We start from the raw sequence: 16,089 nt of genomic DNA, 5'->3' as shown, positions 1-16,089 counted from the left end.
AATTTGTTCACTGGCCTCTCCCCTATCCTGCTTCTTGCAAACTGAGAAGAGGCTTTTACTATTTAGATTGTGTTTTCCTTGGCGGAAATAGCTAAGTCCAAGCAAAGAGAAAGTTTGGGGTCTTGATCATAATCATCTCAATCTAAGAGACCCATCACCCCTTACACATATCTTATTAAGAATGAGAGTCTCTGAGTTTGTATAGGGAGAGTGACAGAGGAAGAGAAACACAGAAATGGGAGAGGAGGCCAAGAGTCATTGCATTTGGTGTCTCTGTTTTCTTTTCGGGTTGTTGTCAAGAAAAATTTATTTAATGGTCTTGATTTAGAAGACTTTTAGTGTCAGTGAGCGGTCTTTTTTATTACTTCTGTCTTCTGCTGGCCTTTCCTGGGCCTCTTATATTTCCATCAAGCTATTGGCATTCTGTCTGAATCAATAGCAGGCAAAGGTCTCTTTCTTGGTTACGTAGCACAGTATATTCTATCTGGAATCAGAAATGAAGAATTATAGTTGTTTAGAATTAGGAGACACTTTGAGAGATGTCTGACCCAACCTTATTTTCATTTTGGCCTACAGGTACTGTGACGGAGCTGGTTAGTGGCAGACTTGAGACAAGGACCCAGGTGTTCTCTCACTGAGTGCATTACTTTTGCCATATTCTTCATTTGCATTCATTCATTTCTTCCTTCAGTGTTTATTTAGAATCTGTTACATTTTAGACACAGTGCTGGGCATTGGGGGAAGAGCAATGTAGGCCTGTTTCCCATTCTTATGAACTCTAATGGAGGAGACACCTAATTGGTCATGCAGAGCAGCATAAAAGAGACACGCAACCCCCTTGGAGAGGAAAATCAGGGAGGAATCCCTGGACAAAGTGACATTTAAACTAAAAACTGATGAGCAAGTAGGAGTTTGCTAGGGGAGAGGTAGAGGGTGTCCCAGGAAGAGCAAAGAATACAAAGAATATGGGCAAAGGCACCAGGTAGAGGAGAGAACTGGGAGAAATTCAGAGAAGGGGAACAAAACAGGGCTTAGATCAGGTAGGTCCTTGTCAGCCATACTGAAGAATCTGGACTTCATTCTGTGGGCAGTGGGAATCTGTTGAAAAGTTTAAGGAGGATTTTAACATGATCAGAATTGCATTTGAGAAAGCTTACTCTCACTGCCACATGAAGGATGGGTTAGAGGTAGGCAAGACAGAGGGAAGAGAGATCAATTAAGAGTCCCTTATGATAATCCAGATGAGAGAGGATGGTGGCTTGGACCTAGTTTGTTGCAGAGGGGATAGAGAGAAGTGAGCAGATTTCAGAGGCGTGCCTGTGATGGGTGGGCCATGGGAGGTGGTGAGCCACATGGGTGCCATATCTTGGGAAGGAATCAGAGACAAAAGATGAGGTCCGAGGTCTAAGGATGGAGATGATTGTGGACATATTGATGCTGAAGAGCTTTTTGGACTCACACACACATCTTAAATTGACATACCAAATGATGCCTGTGATGGGCTGAGTTAAATTCTCTCCAAATTCACATGTGGAAGCACTAACCGCCAGTACCTCAGAATATGACTGTATTTGGAAATAGGGCCTTTAAAGAGGTGATTAAATTAAAATGAGGCTGTTCGACTGGTGCCCTTATAAGAAGAGGAAATTGGACCCACAAAGAGATACATATGTTTATCTTGATGACACCTTGATGTTGAACTTCCAGCCTCCAGCTCCATGAGACACTAAATTTGCATTGTTGAAGCCATCCATTCTGTGGTATTGTGTTACGGCAGCCCCAGCAGACTAATACATCAGACAATTTCAGGGGCGCCTGGGTGGCTCAGTCAGTTAAGCGTCTGCCTTCAGCTCGGGTCATGACCTGGGGTCCTGGGATCGAGCCCGAGTCAGGCTCCCTGCTCAGTGGGAAGCCTGCTTCTCCCTCTACCACTCCCCCTGCTTGTGTTCCCTCTCTGTCTCTCTCTGTCAAATAAATAAATAAAATCTTAAAAAAAAAAAAAAAGACAAGTTCATAATTTCCCTCCATTTCAACTAACTCTTTTTAAATGAAGATATCCATAGGCAGTTGGACACAGGGGTCTGCAGAGAGGACCTAAAGTTAAGGGTTGGAAGTCCTCAGCACACAGACATAATTGGGGCTACAAGAGGATGGGGTCACCCACACTGTGTGGCTGGAGGAGAGCGGAGTGCTAGGGCCTAAATGCTGAGAAAGGCCATCATTTCAGTACCAGTCAGAGAGCAGAGGAATCCTGATCCTTTGTGCCCCAAGAGCCCAGGGAAAGGAGTGATACTTGCATCTGAGGCTAAGAGGTAAGTGAGCCCGTGAGCTCGGAGACCACCTACATGGAAGTGATCGGAAGGAAGCTAGGCTGCTACTTGAGGAGCTGGAGGTGGTGGGACAGACTTGGCTTGCGAGAATTTTGGCTAGGTGGGAAGACCTATTAAGAGCAGAAAACATGGCTTACAAGAATCTTGGCTAGGTGGGAAGACATATTAAGAGCAGAACCTAGAGAGGGGCCGAGGAAGAATCTTTTTTTTTTTTTTTTAAAGATTTTATTTATTTATTTGAGACAGAGAATGAGAGAGAGAGCACATGAGAGAGGGGAGGGTCAGAGGGAGAAGCAGACTCCCTGCCGAGCAGGGAGCCCGATGCGGGACTCGATCCAGGGACTCCAGGATCATGACCTGAGCCGAAGGCAGGCGCTTAACCAACTGAGCCACCCAGGTGCCCCGAGGAAGAATCTTTTTTAAAAAGAAAACACATGAGACACTTGAGCAAGCCTGAGAGCTGAGGAGAAAGGGGCAGGCTCACTGTTCAAGCAAGAGGAGATCAGCAGTAGAGCCCTGTCCCCAAAGTCATAGTTGAGGGCTCCACCGCCCTGGTCAAAAGATGGGCCTCGTCCAGGAGGAGGGAAAGCAAGGGCCAGTTGCAGATGCAGGAGGCGGAGGGAGCTGTCTTCTGGCTGCTTCCTTTCTCTGAGAGCAAGGAGAGGTCGTCAGCAGACAGCACAGGGATGCTATTGGCAGGGGGCAACGTAAGGAGTATGGGGGCAGTCTCCCTGAGTGTGCAAACTGTGGAGGGAATGCAGACCGCATGATGAGCCACACCATTACAGGTATGTTACAAACACCATGGAAAATCTGATGGATAAAATTATACTTGTTTCGCAGGTGAGAAACTAGGGTCCAGAAGTCAAAATTTTGCCCATAGTTACATGATTTTTAAGTTCCCCGGGCAGGATTTAAACCCAGAATCCTTAAAGCCTTGGCCTGTGCCCTCCCTACCCCGGTCTGGATCAAACTAGTGGGTGTCTTGGCGGGCTAATCATCTGTCTACCCTTAAAACCTACACATGTTTGAAATTTCCTCCATGTTAATTTGGAGGAGGGGTCGAGGTCTGTGTGCAGGAATTGCAAGAAGAATCCAGTAGTCCCCAGCCTGTATGGTCATCTCAGTACAACGAAAGACCTCAGGTTAACTGGACCCGCTGTTCTTGAGGATGAAGTTCACAGGTCACCTCTAGAATCTGATGCCTGCTTGGCTGAAGGTATGGGGGTGGGGGTGGATTTTGAGGGTAGGAAAAAGTGGGGGACCTCTACACCCTCCCAACATGGTAGCTTATCAAACTGCAGATGCTTCTTTATTTACAGATGGTTTAGGTTTGAAAGGTGGTTCCTAAATCCTTTTGTGTATGGGTCCAAGGAGACATTCATTTGACAAGCCACCACCACACCAGACAGGTGGTTGTCCTCTGACATGTAGCTCTGTTTTGGTCTATCTAGGGAAGATTTAGAGGTGAGTAGCATTTGTATTTCTTCCAGCCATGTCCAGTGACCTCCCTAAAGGAATTCTAGAGAATTCTTTTTTTCCCCACCTGGTTGTATTTCCAATGACATTTTAGTGCCTTTGTGATATTTAGCACTACAGATGTGTCCTAGACAGTTGTCTGGCCGAGCTGCCACCCAGGCCAGCTCTCTGGCCATACCATGCCTCAGTTTCTCATAGAATGTCAAATAATAGACCTGACTTGTTTTGGGTGTATAGGTGATTCATTGCTGAAATCATGTAAGTCATATAGGTCTCATGCTGTGAGAACCCATCAGAGCTGCCATAACCATGTTTCTATGAATTACTCACGATTGTCAAGCCACAGAATGTTTAACTTCGGAAATGTTGAGGTGCTACCTTGACTGTGTCTGAGAAAGTTGTCTTTTCTCACCATGGAGATTTCCACTGAAGTAAAATCCTTACTGTGCCTTGTTTTTTAGGTCAGTTATGGGAAATTGTACGTGTTCCAGGCTTAAAAGAAATCAGGCAACAAATAACCAGAAACCTCAGAAAGGGAAATCTAGGGTAGTTTATTAATGCCATCTTAGTGCCTCAGAGGAATCTGTATTGTGGAGGGGCCTGGAGCATCATGGGGTGACCGACCCTCTTGTTTTGCTGTGACTGAGGGATTCCAGGGATGTCAGACTTTCGGGACTGAAACTGGGGAAGTCCTGGGCAAACCAGGAGGAGATGCTCATCTTACTTTTTTATTACAGACTACTTTAGGATTTAAAGAAAATTTGCAAAGATAGAACAGAGTTCCCATTTCCCCAAACCCAGTTTCCCCTACTATTAATATCTTATATAAGTATGGAACGCTTGTCACAATTAATAGACCAATATTAACACATCATTATTAACTAAAGTCCATCTTTTATTTAGATCTTCTCAGTTTTTATCTAATGTCCTTTTTCTGGTCCAGGATCCTACCCAGGATACCACATGACAATGAGTTTTCGTGCCTCTTTAGGCTCCTCTTGGCCATGACAGTCTCTCAAGCTTTCCTTGTTTTTGATGACTTTGACAAATTTGAGGAGGTCAGGTATTTTGCAGAATGTCCCTCAATTGGGATTTGTCTGATGTTTTTCTCATGATAAGCCTGGGTTTATGAATTTTGGGGAGTAAGATCACAGAGGGAAAGTGCCTTCTCGTCATATCTTACCAAGGACACATACTATCAATTTGTCACTGCTGATGCTTTAGGTGGTGTCTGTCAGGTTTCTCCACTGTAAAGTTACAGATCCTTCTTCTCACTTCCCATGCCACGCTCTTGGGAAGGAATTCACTGTGGGCAGCTCACACTTAAGGAGTGGGAGTCTGTGCTCTACCTCTTCAGTCAGCAGGTGTTTACATAAATTATTTGGAATTCTTTGTCATGGGAGGTTTGTATATTCCCCCCCCAATTCATTTATCTGTTGTGTTGCAACTCCCTAATGACAGGTGGTCTTTTCAGATACTAATTTGCCATCTGTATATTTTCTTTGGTCAGGTGTCTGTTCAAATCTTTGCTACTTCTGAGAGCAATCTGAGACTTGAGGCCAGCAGTGTGTGTGTGTGTGTGTGTGTGTGTGTGTGCGAAAAACCTGCCAACCCTAGGTTTCTTCAGCTGTGCCTTCTGAGATTCTTCTGGAGGCTCAGCCCACCCAATCCTGGGTCAGATCTGACCAGAGCAGGGTGGAGTTGGGAGGTAGACTCTAGAATAGACCTAGGTGTGGTTCAGTCGAAACCATATGCCTCAGTTTTCAACTTACTTATATCCCCTTTCAAATACTTCTTGAAATAGACTAGGATCTAAAATATTTCATGATCTACAAACATCCATTGCTTTCCCCACCATTTAGAACTAATTTAGGCAGCATCAGCCACAAGACACATAAGCTTTGCAAGACTGTGAAAACATTCTGGTTTCTAGGCATTCCTATTTCACAATGAGCCTGGAGAAGGTGGGTTTGGATGGGTGTGTGGAAACGTGAACAATTCCTTATCTTGAATGCAATTATTTACTCCTTTTTAAAAAGACAGACCTTGAGGGTTTGGAACCTGAGTTTATGGTCACGGGAGAAAATCAATTCAGGAGAAATGCCACGTAACACTGTCACACACAAAGGGTTGCTTGTGTTCTTTGATGTTTAGGCCTCTCTGGTAATTTCTCTGAGGTTACTCGATATAAAGACCCTCTTAAAGGCGAAGACCCATTGCTTTCATAACTTACAAATGTCAGTGTTTCAAAGGAGATGTTGCTTGCCTGTCAGCAGATTAGAATTTTGACAAGCCATCAAATAAAGGAAGCTCATCTGGTGCAGCTGGAGGTGGTGTGACCACTAGGGGTCAGGTGATGTCCTGATAAAGGAGGCAGAGTCTGGGGAGAAAGGAGAGGGGGTGCGGAGAAGCCTCTGGCCAGCTTGCATTTTGGAGAGTGGGGTACATACCGTTCCTGGATAGAACTGAATGTAGCCATTCCAAGTTTTAGCAGTAAGACTTTTTGTTTGTTTGTTTTGTTTTTTCTGTCTCGAAAGCTAATTCCCTGAAGAGAACCACAGATCTGTCATTTGCCTACAATTTCTCTTCTCCGCAGATTTTCAAACGTCATTATATTTCTGCCTGACCAGCCATGTCTGGCCATTCCTAATGGACTTAGGGTGTAGGAAATCTCAAGGTTCTAATTCCCACAACATTTTTATTCAGGTGAATTCTGGATAAAATGAAAAAGGGTCAAAGAAGGGAGGCTGATCTCTGCAGCCTCAGTGAGGAGGAAGGATGAGCGGGTCAGTGATGAGGGTGATGTCTTTCCTCCTACCCAGATCAAAGAGCTCCAGGCACCTTTAAGCCCCAAGTGCCAGTCCCACTCTCTTCCCACCTGGGGACAATAACAGCGTTCCCCCCCTGGGATATTGCCCCTCCAGATTCTTGTACCTATGGCACACATTGCTACTCACTCTTTTCTAGTGAGCTCTGATCAGCCCCAGAATGCTTCTCAACCTACTGCTTCAGGCATTCACTGTAAATGTCACCTCTATTCCAGGTTCGGCAATGCCTAGGTGTCAACAAGTTTATGTTGAACTTGACATTCATCTCTCTTGCCTGTGGTTGGGTGGTGGTCATTGTTTGCAATTTTGATGTCTCTGGAACTTTGAGAATCTTCCTTAAAATGTGGTTGAGGTGTTATTGCACAATGGCCAAACCATGGATTAATTTTAGGTACTGATTGGTTTCTGGCTAAGATGGAGTTTCAGATAACAGTTACAGGTCATGTTGCTAGGGACTTCATCCTGCATCTCCATTTTTGTCTTGAGCATATTGTTTGTCCAGACCTACTAACTAAAGTTTACTGAGGAGATGAATCACCTTACTAAGCACTAAGAAATGCAAATTAACATGACATACCCACTTTTTCCTCATTAGGTAGCAAAAATCAAAAAAGCTAAGAACATACAGTACTGGTGGGGAGTGGAAAAACAAGCCTCCTCATACATTATAGCTAAGAATGTTAATTATTACTATTTTGGGGATGCTCTTAGAGCAATGTCTATTAAAATAGAAAATACATATTTTTGCCTCAAATCTCATGTTGGGGAATATAATCTTCAGAGATGGAAGTGTAAGAACATAAAAACAATCAAGGATGCTTGTTGCATACTTTTTAATGGCAAAACAAAGCCTAATTGTGATGCCACCTAAATGGGGTATATTTTGGTATAAGTATAATTTGGCATATTCATAATTTCAATTTAAGTGAGTGTAAATGAATGAATTAGATCTATATGAATTGTTCTAGAGGCTATCCATGGTAAATTTAATGAAAAAAGGAAATTGTGGATTCTTGAATATAGTATGATGCAGTTTTTATAAGAACAAAAAAGTCAAACTCTCTATGTAGGAATAAATGTACACAGCAGGATGAAATGCATAGGAGGGTGCCCACTAAGCTTTTGAGCTTTGGGATATGTGTGTGTGTGTGTGTGTGTGTGTGCGCGCATAAGGTGGGAATATTATAAATTTTCTCTTTAATACATTTAAAAAATGAGATTCATATAAATACTTTTATAAAAAATTGGATAAGAAATCACGGTCCCTCCAAGGTTAAGGCCATTGACCAAAGTCTTAACAACTGGCTAATGGCCAAGCAGGAGCTACAGTCCAGGTCTGCTGAGTGCAGATCCCCTGTGTTCAATCCCCTGCCCAGGTTGCTAGTAAAAAAATATAACTGGCAAAACTCATTAGTGCTTCTGTTTGATGTTTTTGCACCTCCCCTCCCTTCTCTATTGAATAGCCAAGCTACGAGAATGAGTGCTTTTCAACGTAGCCAGATCCTCTGATGTTCGTTCTCAGGCAGACACTTTCCTTTTGACTGGATAAGTTAATTTCCATGACTAGGTTAGCGATTGAATGGCAATCCCCAGAGTTGCAAGGATTGAGGAGGTGTCTGAAGAGTTATATATTTTCTCATTGTCCAGTCAAGATGTTCTCCTTGATCTGACAATTTTTCAGAAGCCAGAACTTTATTTCATTTCTAGTCTGACATAAAAGTGATTGTGTCCTTGGGGTTATAAGAAATATAATCTCACCTGTGACCTCTCTTTCATATGGCAAGCTCTCCAAAGACTTCATGGAACCTACACAGTTTAATCTGGGCTTTGCTCAGGCTTCTTTTGGTTAAAGTTAACCTGTGCTCTCTTTTGAAATTGTTCATCATTTAATCCAGGAGCAGATTGTCACCCATCAAATAGAACACATTGCTGTAGCCACTTAATTTTTTCTTTTTATTTCTGGGAAATACTTTTTTTCCTGACATTCTTGACCTCTATCAACAGTTTGGAAATATACAATCACAAAGTGTGAATCTGAGCCTGAAGAAATAATGAGGCATTACGAGAGACAGAATCATGTCCTCCCAAAGCAGTCCATATCGAATCCCTGGAACGTGTAACTATATTATCTGACGTGTCAAAGGGGACTTTGCAGATGTGATTCAGTTAAGGGCTTTGAGATGGGGAGATTATCCTTTATTGGAGTGGGCCCAATCTCATCACATGGGTCTTGAAACCCTTTCCTGGCAGTAGTCAGAAGGAGATGTGACTATGGAAGAGTGGCCAGAGAAATGCAACATGGCAGGGTTTAGAGATGGAGGAAGGGGCCATGAGCTAAGGAATGCAGGGAGCCTCTAGAAGCTGGGAAAGGAAAGAAATCAGATTCTCCTCTAGAGCCTCCAGAAGAAATGCAGCTCTGCCAGCATCTTCACACCCATGTCAGACTTGAAGAGGCACGGTAAACCGCATGTGCTACTGTGAGGGTTCTGACTCTATCTCCCAGCATTCTCTTGACTTGTCCCTCCTTCATGTGGAAGTGCCTTCATGCTGACTTTCCCCCATGGTGGCAAGATGATAATCAGCAGCCAGCCACTGGGCAATAAGCTTCCTGGTTTATATCCATGGGACAGAAAAGAAAACCTGTCCCTCAGGCATAAAATAAGGTATCACGTGCTGTCTGATTAGGCCAGCCGGATTGCATGCCCAGCGCTGGACCAGCCCTGGGATTGCCGGGTTGATGGGGTGGTTAAGCCTGGGTTTCTAAGCCAGTAGCCGGCAGCGGAGCTGAGAAGGCCATGGTGGGCACACAGAAAAGAGGAAAGAGCCAACAGAAGAGTGGGAAGTAGAGTTAGCCCCTTCACTGCAGCACATTTGGCTCACCCAGCCTCCCAAAGTCGTGTTAGGTGGAATAATACAGTTCTGGAGTATTCAATCCAGTTGAGTTGGGGTTCTCTATTACTTGCTGCCCAGAACACTAACCATGTACTGTCCACATGCAGACACATGGGCCCCTCCTGCACACTTTTTTTCTCTCGTGGTAACTGACTGGCTCCTGCAGGTCTTCCAGTTGATAACTTTCTAAACCTGACTCTATCTGGTAAGAACAGCTTTCCTCCTGAGAACTGGCTCCTGGGCCCAGGGCCAGCCGTGGAAGTTGCATGCCTGGTGCCTTTCCCCACTCCTCCACCCACCGCTGGCATTGCTAATCAGTCGTGGCAGTCCTTCCTGCTGAGTCCACATGTGGTCTCACAGTGTCCAACGCTGCACTCCAGGCAGCCATGACTGGCTGATTGGAGCTGGCACAGGGGATGGACCCAATTTGGCATATTAGTGTTACTAGACATCATCTTTTTTTTTTTTTTGTCCTTTTTAAGTAGTTGCTTTGCCTTGTCAGTTTGTATTGAGATAATGACCAATTACAACTCTCAGGCCTCCCTGACTTGTCTATCTCCACATTTCCCTAGGCCTGGCCTTGGCACAGCCTGTTGGTGGCCACCCAGAGGTACCAGGACCTAGACTGTTAGCGTTCATTCACAAACCTCCCCTGATCTGCCATCTCAGTTTGAAATATTCTTTAGGGTTGATTTCCCTACTAAAATACTTTATAGTTTTGGGGGCGCCTGGGTGGCTCAGTCCATTAAACACCTGCCTTTGGCTCAGGTCAGGATCCCGGGATGGGATTGAGCCCCATGTCGGGCTCCCTTCTCAGTAGGGAATCTGCTTCTCCCTCTTCCTCTCCCTCTGCCCCTTCCCAGCTCGTGCTCACTCTCTCTCTCTCTCTCTCTTTTTCTAAAAAATAAATAAAATATTTAAAAAAATAAAATAAAATACTTTATAGTTTTGTGGTATCATTTACATTTTATAAAGGGAATATAATTCACTACAATTCCAGATTGGGGTAGCGTTGCTTCCTTTGAGAAGAAGTATCAGGAGCCACATGGCGGGGTGGTGACTTATCAAGCTGTATGGCTTTGGAAAGAAGGGTACCTCAGAGAAGGTGGAAACAGAGGAGCAGGCTTGGTGTTGTGAGAACCATGTGGAGAAGGACAGTGATGGCAGTCCTAACAGCTGCTTTGAGGTGGGCCCTTTGGCAGGGAGATGTATCAAAAGAGGGATCTTAGAGACTAATCCTGCTGTCCTGTGCACTAGAATTCCCCTTTTCTTGCCTCCTCACAAGACCTGTGGCAGTGGCTCCCACTTTTTTCTCATTCCACCTAGAAGTAAACTTGAGTTTCTTTCGGAGGCAACTCCATGCTATTCCGCCCTAAGCCTGGGACATGGAAGCCCAATTTTATGCAGGTGACCATTTGTTTTATGGTGTTATCTTTTTATGTATTTGAGCCTTTTTATTCTGTTTGTGTCTTAATAGTCATGGCTTGCTTTTGAAGGATACCAAAATATGCCACCCAAAAATATGCGTAAGAATTATTTTGAGCTGAAGGCAGTTGAGAAGAAGCAGATACAAGAAAAGCTCTCTGCCCTCCACCACTTGCCTAGAAACCACACCAGATGAACCTACATAGCAACTTTACTAACCAGCCCTACCTTCCATTTGTTCCCCTATACTCTTACCTTCCCGCATGTGCCACCCTAGAAATGCCAAGCTTTTCCTTTGTCTTGTTACCTCTTTAAAAATGTATTTTTCTTTGTTTTTATAAGATGCTATATGAGCTCAATTTCTTTTTTTTTTTTTTAAAGATTTTATTTATTTATTTGAGACAGAGAGAATGAGAGAGACAGAGAGCACATGAGAGGGGGGAGGGTCAGAGGGAGAAGCAGGCTCCCTGCCGAGCAGGGAGCCCGATGCGGGACTCGATCCCGGGACTCCAGGATCATGACCTGAGCCAAAGGCAGTCGCTTAACCAACTGAGCCACCCAGGCGCCCATGAGCTCAATTTCTAATCACTGTTTTGAGTTACTCACTGCTGAGTACTCCCGTGTGTATGTACAATGAACATTCATACACTTCTCTTTGTTTTTCTCTTGTTAATCTGTCTTTTGTCAGACTTATCTGAAGGGTCTAGCCAGAGAACCTAGGATGATGGAGGGAAAAAGTTACATTTTCCTCCCCTATACTTTTCTTATCTTATGGGACCTTCTTTTTAGCTCACTCTGACATTTTCCTTAGCTTATATTTATTTCATCTCATTTTCTCTCATTCCCCCCTCAGTTTTATTATAGTTTTTTTTTCTTTTTATGATTTTTAACCATCATTTACATTTCTTTTATTTACTGCTTTTTAGAATTTTTTTTTTAAAGATTTTATTTATTTATTTGAGACAGAGAGAATGAGAGAGACAGAGAGCACATGAGAGGGAGGAGGGTCAGAGGGAGAAGCAGGCTCCCCGCCGAGCAGGGAGCCCGATGCGGGACTCGATCCCGGGACTCCAGGATCATGACCTGAGCTGAAGGCAGTCGCTTAACCAACTGAGCCACCCAGGCGCCCATAGAATTTTTTATTGTCAAGTTTCAACTCTCTTAGCTTACTCATTGGCAAGCAGGAAGGGGTAGCACTAAGGCATCTTGACCCCGAACAGGACCTTCTTCCTGACAGTCTTAACATGTTCTCCATCAGCCTCATTTAGACTTTGATCGGAGAATCCAGGAAACACTAATTCCTCCCCAGTTGCAATAGTGAAGATTGGTATAAATGCATGTCAAATTCTGGAACAGAGGTTCCTTCTCAGATCAAGCATCCTTCTATCTCTTTATGTGGAATTAACTTGGGTATTTAGAAGAAGGCTGCAGTCACAGGTGGAAACTCAAGACATGAGTACAGAAACAAAAGGAAAAAGCTGGGGCTATGGTACTGGCCAGCTCACTGGGGCAAGGAAACAGATGGAAGGTTACACCCCAGCCTGGGCACATTCTAGCAATATTGGACATCAGCCTGACAGCCCTGTGACAAACTCCAGGCCCCACGGGACAGTGTACCTGAGCTGCTGGCCATTTCCTGCTCAGATATAGGTTGGCCCAGGGCTTGGGCCCGTTTAGCTTATAGGTGAAGGAGCCAGCAGAGGCTGAGACATTGATCTCCTCCCTGCTTGGAAAAGAGCACATTTCCGGGAGTTGATTCTGTTTTGCCCTTTTCTGCCTTGTCCTGGGCAGTGGCTACCTGGCACATGACAGGAAGGGAATGTGGCTGCTGACAAGTTAGACTTTGTAAATAGCAGGAATGCCTGTACGTGAGAAGCTGATTTCTTACAGGGACCTAAAACTAAAAGTAGGGGGACACATCCTTCCTTGGGAATGTGCTACTTTTGTTGAAAACACATTGAAAAGGCTTTTCTGTTCTCTGTAATCTGGACCAACATTCACTGGCACCCTCCCACAAGGTCAGTCAACAACTGCTCCCCTCTTGTTCACCATCGATATCAGACAGTTTTGCTGTCTTTTCCTTTGTCGTCTGAAGAAGAAGGAATGTTGGCCAAAGGACTAGCTTATTATTCAGCTTTTTATGCCAAATATTTATTTAAAAAATGAGATGATCAAAATTAAATGCAAAACCTCACCGTGCCTCTTGGTCTCCAGATCTGCCTGCCTGATGGTGGCTGAGTCTCTGTTGCTCTGGACTTGTCTCCACTAAGAGTGAACCTTGTAGGGACTCCCTTGGTCTTTGTCTTTAAGAAGTTTGAAACATACCGTAAATATCTTGGGCCATGGTGAACTAAAGAGGATGAAACTTGGGAAGCACCACAGGGTTGCTGGCTGCTTGCCACCACAATCCATCTTCTCTCTCAGGGACTCACTCGGGCCTCACATAAAGCCAGTCGGCTTCCATTCCTTCTGCTGTCTCTGCTGCCAGGTTTATAAACCTAGAAAGATGTGTTTAATGCAGTGGCCTGTGGTCATTTAGGGAGTGATGCCCTTTCTGAGGATTTGATGAAAACCTTTCCCCAGAGAAATTCACAAAATGTATGAACATTCCAAGTGCTGCCTAGCGTTTCAGGCTCTTCCCTGACCCTTGAAACCCATCCTGTGACCTCAGGTTAAGAATCATTAACAAAGGTTGAGGCTGTGGCATAATGTTAATTTTCTTGGGTAGTCTATTAGTCAGGGTTGACCAGAGAGACAGAAGAGTAGGGATACGTCTGAAAACATTTATTGCATGGAATTGGCTTATGTGATGGTGAGGGGCTAGCGAGGCAAATGCTATAGACTGAATGTTTGTCTCCCTTCAATATTCATATGTTGAAACCCTCAAGGTGATGGTATTTGGAAGTGGGGCCTTTGGGAGGAGGTCATGATGGTAACGCCCTCGTGAATGGGAGCAGAGTATCCAGAGAGGGCCCCTTGTTTCTCTGCCATGCCGGGATACAGCAAGAAGGTGGCTGTCTATGAACTGGAAAGCGGGCTCTTGCAACTCACCAAATCTACTGGTGTTTTGATCTCGGACTTTCCAGCCTCTGGAACTGTGAGAAATAAATGTCTTTTATCTAAGCCACCCATTTTATGGTCTTTTTGTTATAGCAGCCCAAACAGACAAAGATAGCAAGTCTAGAATCTGTACAGCAGGCCATCGGGAAGGGCAGGCTGGAACCCTTGGGCGCGGGGAGAAGCTATCTGCAGGTCGAATGCCTTCTTCCAAGGAAGCCCTAGCTCTGTTCCTAAGGCCTTTCAACTGACTGAACTGAGCCTACCAGATTAGCTAGGATCTCAACTGACTATGGATTTTATTCATATCTGTAAGTTAGCTTCACAGCAGCACCCAGGTCCGCATGTGATCGAATTACCTGGGGACTGTAGCCTCGCCAAGCTGACACATAAACCTGACCATCACAAGTATGAGGATACTATGGTTATAGAAAAACATCTTTGTTCTTAGAAGATGCATGTTGAATTATTTAAGGTGAGGTATCACAATGTGTGCGACTTATGCTCACTTAGTTTACAAAATCTACATTAAGAAAGCAAATATGGCAAAAGGGTAAAAATTGTGCAATATAGATAGAGGGTATGTGAGAGTTCACTGTATTATTCTTTCAATTTTTCTGTATGTGTGAAAATTGTCACAGTGAGGCTTGTGACTTAAGTAGCCCCAATCTCCTGCCTGGCACAGTGACCACTGGCACATAGCATGTGCTCAATAGTTGTTGCATGAATTAAATTGAATACAGGGCAGCATTTCATGCCCAACCAAAGAAGTCAGCAAGATAATGTCCTTCTCCTGCACATCCTCTACCCTTGTTCAGAAAATTCCATTGATAAATAACTAATAGTTAAGGCATTTCTTGAGTTGTATAGAGGCTGCATGATATAGCAAAGGAAATACTAAAATAGGAGCCAGGAGTTCTCTCTGAGTTATAATTATAAGCTGTGTGACCTTGGGCAAATTGCTTTCCTACTCTGAACCTATTTCCTCATCTGAAAATGGAGATAATTATCTCTGCTTTTTTTCAGGATTGTTCTGAGGAAGCAATTCAGTAATGACTCAAAAAGGGCCCTATCAACGGCAGATGGGCAGATTGGTCCTACCACTCCCTACTGCTTGCAGAATCTAGAGCCATATCCTTCCCCATGCAACATCTCTGACTCAGGAAGTTTCTTGTAATTGATGGCACATCATAGTTTAATTGGTAGCATTTTTTCTTTCTTATCGGTGCTTAAATAATAGTGGCATCTTAGATTTGATGACATATGTGACTGAGTGGTATTGGTCAATGATTTAAACCCTGGAGACCTCATCTTTTCCCTCTGCTTTGGGGATAAAAGTATTTTAAATGGTTGTTATGATTAAGTAAGCTTAACTATGCCGAGCACTTAGCGTTTAATAAATAGCGGTGCCAAATAGTATTGTTGTACAAATTCAAGTTATTATTACTTGGTGTAGAACTTACACAGTCTTTAAAGAGCCTGCCCATAAATTCCACCTTTGCCACCCCATTATTAAAGAAGAAAAGAAATACGGGCGCCTGGGTGGCTCAGATGGTTAAGCGTCTGCCTTCGGCTCAGGTCATGATCCCAGGGTCCTGGGATTGAGCCCTGCATCAGGTTCCCTGCTCAGCTGGAAGCCTGCTTCTCCCTCTCCCACTCCCCCTGCTTGTGTTCCCTCTCTCGCTGTGTCTCTCTCTGTTAAATAAATAAATAAAATCTTAAAAAAAAAAAAAAGAAGAAGAAAAGAAATACAATCTTAACAAGTTTACTTTGGAAAAAATGACCCCAAACTAAATCAAGGCAATTGCTTTGAGTGTTAGAGCTAAAGAAATTGGAATACATGGTGTCGGGATGGTGAACCCTTTTTGTACTTTTGGTTCCTACTGTCTGGATGCTGGCACTCTGTTCATGGTCACATGTCTGGGGACTCCCTTAGACTCTCTTAGGCTGGGACCTGGGGTAGCGCCATCTCTGTGCACGCAGAAGTTGTGGGAATGTTGGGATCAGCCCTACCTTGGGGGAGCTGTGCTGCAGTTTTCCCTCAATAAACCTCCCAGGGGGCTTCTCCCGGGCACTGC

The sequence above is a fragment of the Neomonachus schauinslandi genome, chromosome 1 (assembly GCF_002201575.2).
Source record: "Neomonachus schauinslandi chromosome 1, ASM220157v2, whole genome shotgun sequence".
Lineage (NCBI taxonomy): Eukaryota > Metazoa > Chordata > Mammalia > Carnivora > Phocidae > Neomonachus > Neomonachus schauinslandi.
Note: the sequence above shows the minus strand (reverse complement) of the source record.